Genomic DNA, 8,253 nt, shown 5'->3' with positions numbered 1-8,253 from the left:
ATATATATATATATATATAAAGAAAGAAAAGGATAAAGAGACCAACGGCAAAGTTAGAATAGTATTTTATGGATAAAGTCTTACATATATATATATATGCATTATTATATATGCATAACACACACACATATACATAAACGTATATACATACATACTTACATACAAACTTTCACACATTTTTAGATATGATATATATGTTTATGATACATACCTATAAAGACCTTCGCATCCAAAACGCCAGCACAATGACAAAACACACAAAAAAAAGTACATTCCAACTGTTTCTGTGTTCTGAGTTCAAATTCCAGAGAGGTTAAACTTGCCTTCCATTATTTCGCGGTCCACAAACAAAACCAGTGAATATGCGGAGGATTTTTTGAGCGTGGAACGCGGTACCTTGTATCATAACTATTCCGGTTCTTTACTTTCGAACAATGTCGGCGATTATATTGCGTCCAAGATCTATCGCTTCATTTCAGTGACCTTTCGTATGGATAAACGTCAATCATCATGAAATGTTGAGAAGGGATATTTGCATATCTGAAGAACTGCTAGTCTTCTTTAAGTCTTTCTTACTCAGATCGGCATTTGTATGCGCAGGTACAATATTGGCGTTTATTCCGTCGAGGTCGACTCTACCTTTCATCCTTACGGGGTCGATAAATTAAGTACCAGTTGAGTACTGGGGTCGATGTAATCGACTGTCCCCTCCGCCAAATTTCAGGCTTTGTGCTTATAATAGAAAGGCTTATTGGCATTGACCAACTGAGGGCTTGTATGTATGTATGTATGTATGTATGTATGTATGTATGTATGTATGTATGTATGTATGTATGTATGTATGCATCTGCGTATACCCATATGCATAATATATATGTATATGTATGTGTATGTGTGTATGTGTATATATATTTATATATATCATATATAATATATATATATTATATATATATATATATGTGTGTGTATGTGTATGTATGTACGTATGTATGTATGTATGTATGCATATATACGCTCACACGTTGATATTGGGAAACGTTTAACTGACCTCAAATGACCGTTTATCTTTGATGACGTCAAACATTGCATCTTCACTCAGATCAGGGGATCAGAGACAGTTTATGGCCTGACAAAGTCTTTTACAACAGGAATGGCAACTGGAATGCTCAAATCAATAGATTCAGAAGTGACCAGATAAGCATATTCAAGGAGTTTGCCTGAAAATCCCTATTTTAACTAACGTAGCAAAACAAATTTCTTGCATCGTGTATAATCTAATTGCAATATCTAACGTCTTAGATATTTTACTGGTTCCTGATAAATATAAACATTATCCTTATAGGAAACGTAGAGTAGCAACGTTTACACCTAAAAAGAATTCAAAGACTATGAACGACCTATAATTAGGAACCAAAGACTCTTTTTCTCTTTCTGTTTGAAGCAGAAGCGTTTCCATTACGCATCGTATTTCTTAGTTTGCGTACAAACATTTCTGATTTCGAATCTTAAAGAGATTTTCTCTCCCCCATTTCTCCATCGAAATGTAAGCTGTTATTGCCGAACGGTCGGTGCGAACACAGCTCCGCTATGTTGTTATAAGTTCAATTCTCGTTTTAGCTATTTCACTTTTCTTTTGGTATTCATTTCCGATCGCAGTCATAGCTTGAAGACGGCTGCGCCCAGTAAAGTATATTTTTTCCTTTCTTTTGACGTATTACATAACGATGAAGACTTCAGCAGTAATCCATTACTTGTTAGAGGAGTTTTTCTTTTAATTTTCATGGATGTTATTTGCAGCTGGGACTCCCATAAATCGGAAGCTTGAGGCTTATGTAATATTATTATTATTGTTGTTGTTGTTGTTGTTGTTGTTGCTGCTGCTGTTGCTGTTTTGGTTCAGTTTGTTTTTGTCATTCAGTAACGACGCTGACTTCATAATTGCCTGATACAATATAATACTTTGTCATGGGTAATAAAACCAGAGAACAAAACAAAGCAAAAAAGAATCAACGAAACGAAAATGTATTTAATAACAACAACAATAACAACAACAACAACAACAACAACAATAGTAATAATAATAATAATAATAATAATAATAATAATAATAATACCAATAATGACAATAATAGAAGATAAATGTATTTTTCCGTCTTAAAGTAATTAATTTAACACAGAATCTGTCTCAGCAAAAGAAGGATTAATCTGAATTTCAATTTCTGTCTCCGTATCATATTGTACTTAGTCAAACAATAGGTCTTCTTGTGACAAATCCAAATAAAATATAGATTGGCAACGGAAAATAATGGCCTTCTTGCCAGGCCGCATTAATTCATTTGCGTAAATACACCAATTGTGCAATAAATTTATCAATATTATGTCCTTGCAATGACCAAATGGAAATACATACGAATAATATGAGACGTATATTTTATATTCAGTGTTGAACAACGTCAGGCGTAGTTCGGTTTACATTGAGTAAAAAAACAAAAAAAAACAAAACAAAACAAAAAAAACCGAAGTGGAGAAGTAAGGGTTTTCACTTCATATTCCATCAAACATGGTCCGTGCTGCTTTTGTCAACGTCATGGGAATTTTCGAACAGCATTTTAGCTACCAAAGTGAAACAAAAATAGAAGCTAGATTCGTTAACTTTGAATCGATCTTAATGTTTATATTGCGGAAGGACACAAAATTATAATATCAGGTACCAAAAAGTCAGGTCCATAAACAATAATTGGTTGAATGCTGTCATACTTAATGTACTGAGAAAAGCGATTTCACTTATCGTAAATAACGTTGTATATGTCGACCTGATATGCAAGTCGATCTTATAGTTCTCAACTAAAAATTCTATTTTAGGTCTATACTTACCGTATAGGTCGATTCTCAAACGTACTGTACGCTCTAATAGGATTGCTCTTATTGGCGACAAGTTTAGGGTTAGCTTAACTGAGCTGACTATAACATACATACTGTACGTACCAGCGAAACACCATGTACAAAATATCTATGTAAACCGACAAACGTTCAGTTCTAACAGACGACTATCATAAACATACCGTATATCATATACGAAAATACGGAGTAACAGCCAGAAGTACATCAGTAAACCGTTTAAACCTTCGCCATTTTGTATCAATAATACAAACAAGGAGCTAGAGGTGGCAAAACCACTCAGCCAATTGCAGAACTATTTTTATTATAACTGGATTTGTTCAAATTTCATCGTTTTCAGTTTCCAAATATTATCTCTGAAAATACTTTACCCCCAAGGCTTCACTTGGAAAAAAATTAAACAAGGTGTCAGTTTTAAAACGACAGTTCTCTTTCAAATAATATTTGTAATAACATACTGGAGATATTGAAAGTCGTGCATAGAAATTATTAACCAGTCAGTCGTAGACATTCATATTGTGTCTCCACTTCATTTAACCTATTCCTATTTTTGGAGAGATGTTTTTCAGGTTTAAAGAGTCGATTACACACCTCAATTTAAGGTAAATAAAATTGCCGTTGCAATGAGCAGATGAAAACGTAATATTAATTATAATTACTAATGGTAATCGACTCTAGTGATTACTAATGTTAATCAAATCTAACAAAGAGAAAGGAACGACAACTAAATTGAAATTAATTAAAACTAGAATTACTATTACGCACGTAATGTAATGACGAAATCATAAGCTCTAGGATTAATGTTTGATATGGACAGCACAAGCAAGGGGGATGATAAAGTATATTCTTTTTAATCAGAGAAGTTGATTTTATATTGGTTTCAAATATTGGCACAAAGCTCGCCGTTTCGGGGGCGAGGACAAGATGATTACATCAACACTAGTGCTCGACTGGTAGTTATTTTATTGATGACGAGAAGATGAAGGGTAAAGTCGACTTCGGCGGAATTTGAACTCAGAACGTAAAGACAAACGAAATACTACTAAGCATTTTGCTCGACGTGCAAACAATTCTGCCATTTCACCGCTTTAAGTTGATTTTACATAAAGTCAATTGGTAGCGACGAGCAGATTATAATGGCATTACGGTTCTGAATTTTACGGCGGGTGTTTAAAAAATTGGACAGTTAAAGTGCAAAGAAAAAGTATTTGATTACAATATGACAATTGAAGTCTCCTTATGAAATCGTTTTTATTAAACATTCAGACAAATTTTTGCAAATAGTTGTAGTCTTGAATCGTTCTTCAGATATTTCAAAGGCGAAGTCAACTTTAGTGGGATTTTAATGTTCAAATACTTGGTCAGCGAATTGAATTATATAAATTAGCCATCTCGGATCAGTTCCGCTGGCATGCTCTCTCTCATGTCCCTCTTAGTTGTAGAAAAAAAAAAGAAAAGAAAAAGAAAAATGGAATTCCAAAACTTCTTTTGATATTTTCAATGGTTTTATTCAAGAGTCAAGAAGTTTATTAACAACACTCGCAAGCCTTCCATATTGATCAAATTAATGCAGTTGATTATTCAGTTTGGGTATCTGTAAATCTATTTCCGTTAGGAAAATGTGAAGGAGGAACAGGAAGAAAGAGGAAGGAATTAAAAGTTAGAATATTTTCTGGTTGTGAAAAAGAAAGGCTAATCGTTAAGATGCAATACTCACGCTTACGAATGTTTACAAGAAGCTCAAAACTCAGAATGAATATGCAAACATTTTCGTCAAAATTATATTTTTATTGATAAGAAAATTTTTTTTTTTAAACAGAAACGTGTTCTCACTTCATTTGAATAAACTATTTCGTCTAATGTCGAATCGAACGTATTCAATATATGTTAACTTTGTTCTTGAGCTACGATTTTACTTACTTTTGTATATAATTCATAAAATCTATATTAGAAGGCGAAGAAAAGTATTTGATAATGAAGAGTCAAAGTCTAATATAATCTAATTAATGATTTTCACGTAAAACTTACATTTGAAATGGGTGTTGAAACGAACTGTTTTGAAAACAGTTTCTGGTGTAATGCTTCGTCCATCTGTTTGATGTTGTCTTCAGTTGTTTGTTTGTTTCGTTGGTTTCAGACCGTTACAACACTTTTATCTAGTGACATCAAATAACAACAAACGATAGATTTTGTTGTCACCCTTTTGATTAGGATAACACTATCTCTCTCTCTCTCTCTCCCTCTCTTTCTCTCTCTCTCTCTTCCTCTCTTTCTCTCTCTCTCTCCCTCTCTTTCTCTCTCTCTCTCACACACACACGCTATCATACAAATTACAGTATATATATATATATATATATATATATGTGTGTATGTATGTGCATAGTGTGTGCATATGTATATATATATCACTACAAGAATTAAGGAATGGAGTAGGAGTAGATGAGATCTGCGCTACATATGTTTCATAGCGAGCGGAACCTCAGAAGTGATAAATATCCAAGCGAGGTGTATAGCGCAGGTTACTCTTCAGGCGAAGGCTATCTTGCTTAAAATGAAAGTTTACATTGCTGCAAGGAGGTACTTGGCAACACATGGAAGATTCAACCAGAATGTGTAGAGAGCACAGGAGGAGAGGAGAATATAAAATTAGGGGGAAATAAGGATTAAAAGAAAGAAAAAAGAAAACATAAGGGAGTGAGAGGAATGAGGAATTTCAGTAAGGTCATGTGACCGGTTGTATTCAATGGGGCTGTTTTGACCGAATCACAGAAATTAGCAAGGTGAGAGGTAATGTACATTATATAAGGTATGTATTAAGTATACACACACAAACACACACACATATACACGTCATCTTATAAATACATATATTTATATGTGTAAATATACACATACACATATGGAAACACACACACGCCTGTATATATATATATATATATATATATATATATATGTGCGTGTGTGTGTGTGTGTGTGTGTGTGTGTGTGTGTGTGTGTGTGTGAGTAGAAAAATACACACCCGAATATATGTGCATTTATAATTAGTAACAATAAATGGACATTCATTAGCTTTGATTGTAATTATTCCACTTCATCGAACTCAGCTGGACGGCCAGGTAAAAATTTCCATTTTTGAATTTGGCATACCAATCACGATATATTTTGGACAGGCGTTAAATAGCCGTGGGCATTTGAACACCAAGGTACTGCAGTACATGGTCCCCACCTCAGATGGGACAGCTTGGACTTTTGGAACAGTGCAGTGACGTCCAATTGGAGGTCTGGTATAACTCTCAGTTCCAAAGATTGGTGCCAGCCCCTCCAGGATCTTCCACACACCTATCACTGCATACCTCTCCTGTCTTCGTTCTAAGGAGTGGACGTCCATGTAACTACCAAGTTCGACAATATGTGCAACCGACTGAATAGAGAACAGACTTAAAAAATGTGATTGGAGTCGATTTATTCGACTAAAACCTTTCAAGATGGTACTCCAGCATGGCTGTAACTCGCTCACTGAATGAAATAAAAGAATAAAAAGCATCATTCTTCTGCTGCTTTGTAGAAACCATGGCGTTTTTACTACTTGTGACCATCCGCCTGTTTTTATGAGCGATGGTAGGATCTTCTACGGTATCCAACGAGGAAGTCTTTATCTGAGAGTAAAAAAGGTTTCCTTTTCAATCTAAAAAGGGAGCTGAATCGTTATAACTCAAACTATTAGAAATATCAACGAAATCTCTATCAACTTACACAACCCATCTTAAGAATATATAAAGAACACATTAACAAAAGACTGTACTGTCACGGTTGAAACATTATTTTTAATTATAAGTCTTCCATATTGGAGTTGATCTTTCGCTGAACCACAAACAACAACAATAAGAGAATTTCATATTTGCTGTACATTAGCTTTGAATGAAATCAGGCAATTATTTTTCATGAGCAGGGTATTGGCAATGCTTTGTGACTGTCAGGATATTATTGAGAAGAATGTTAGGAATACATAATTAAAATCGTCATTAATTATTTTAATGGAAAGATCGTAGAGTTGCTTAGTAAGTTGAGTTGCCTGGAGGTGTGAACAAATCGAACGCTTCAGGCCACTCATTCTCCGCCCCCTGCTTTTCCTCCGCCTCCTTCTTCGGAGAGAGAAAGCGTGAGAGCAAGAGCGAGAACGAGAGAGAGAGAGAGAGAGAGAGAGAGAGAGAGAGAGAGAGAGAGAGAGAGAGAGAGAGAGAGAGAGAGAGGGAGAGGGAGAGAGAGAAAGAATTCGCCCTGATTGCAAGATGGAGAATGAAAGATGAATTCAATAAAGTTGTGATGTGAGATTAAGGTATATGTGGGAAGAAGAGGAAAACTACAGAGTGCTGATGTGAGCGGTGTGCAATGAGAGAAGAATGAGAAGGAGAAGGCGAGTGAGATAGGACTGGCGTGAAGGAGAGAAGTTTTTTAAGACGTCTCCAGGCCAGGCAATAATCCTTATTCCCAGTCCTTCCTTCACAGCATATCGTGCCCTAGAACTTCCTATTTGCTCATATCTCTGCCACAGTTGTTGGCTTATAAAGGTTGAACAGGTGCATCAATAAACAGCATTTTGACTGGTCGAGTTGTATTTAAAGAAGGCCAGACTCACTATGTCTTCTACCTCCAGTAAATGAAACAAAAAGAGATTTCAAGTAGAATGGGACGAGTGGTGATGGTCAGATCTTCTAAGGGTGATGACTATGTATAAAAACATATTAAAGGTAACAGATGAACAAGAGGACATACTAAGTGTGACACAAACGAAGCTGAGGAAGAAAAAGGGTTGATTGAAGAAATAAGCTGATAATTGAAGTCAGGAAGGATTGATTGAGAACCCTACAGCAATATGTAGCTGTATAGTGTGACCATTGTATAGATATGTGGCTAATGTCTAAAGGGAAGATCAGCATGTTAGGGGGGGGGGGCTGAGGTGGAATTATATACTGGTTTCTGGAAGGGTGCGGGGAGGGGAGAAGAGGTTAAGTAATAGTATATGAATAACAGTATGCACACATTGGAAATATATGCACAGTGCACAATGTGCATTGACAATGTCTCCAATGCACATATAACCGCACACAAAATAGACACTCATTTAAAACACATAATGTATGTCTATCTATCAACCTGATAATCTATCTGTTTATCTCTTCCCCTCATTCTATCGATCTATCTATCTATCTATCTATCTATCTATCTATCTATCTATCTGTCTATCTGTCTGTCTGTCTGTCTGTCTGTCTGTCTATCTATCTTTCCAGATCTGCAATTATATACAGAGCAAGTGAGAGAGAGAGAGAGAGAGAGAGAGAGAGAGAGAGAGAGACA

The 8,253-nt window shown here is 35.4% G+C and overlaps 1 long non-coding RNA gene across 1 annotated transcript in view; it reads right to left on the bottom strand.

Moving 5' to 3' along the window:
* Positions 1 to 4,375: 4,375 nt before the first annotated feature.
* LOC106867923 (uncharacterized) overlaps positions 4,376 to 8,253 on the bottom strand; it is a 6,333-nt gene continuing 2,455 nt past the window's right edge. The window contains exons 2-3 of the long non-coding RNA XR_001409197.2: positions 4,927 to 5,054; positions 4,376 to 4,500 (exon numbers count right to left, since the gene is read on the bottom strand). This is a non-coding gene — a long non-coding RNA (uncharacterized LOC106867923). The remainder of the gene's footprint in view (positions 4,501 to 4,926; positions 5,055 to 8,253) is intronic.

This window comes from Octopus bimaculoides, chromosome 11, assembly GCF_001194135.2.
Source record: "Octopus bimaculoides isolate UCB-OBI-ISO-001 chromosome 11, ASM119413v2, whole genome shotgun sequence".
NCBI lineage: Eukaryota > Metazoa > Mollusca > Cephalopoda > Octopoda > Octopodidae > Octopus > Octopus bimaculoides.
Note: the sequence above shows the minus strand (reverse complement) of the source record. Positions and strands in the feature narration are given on the sequence as shown.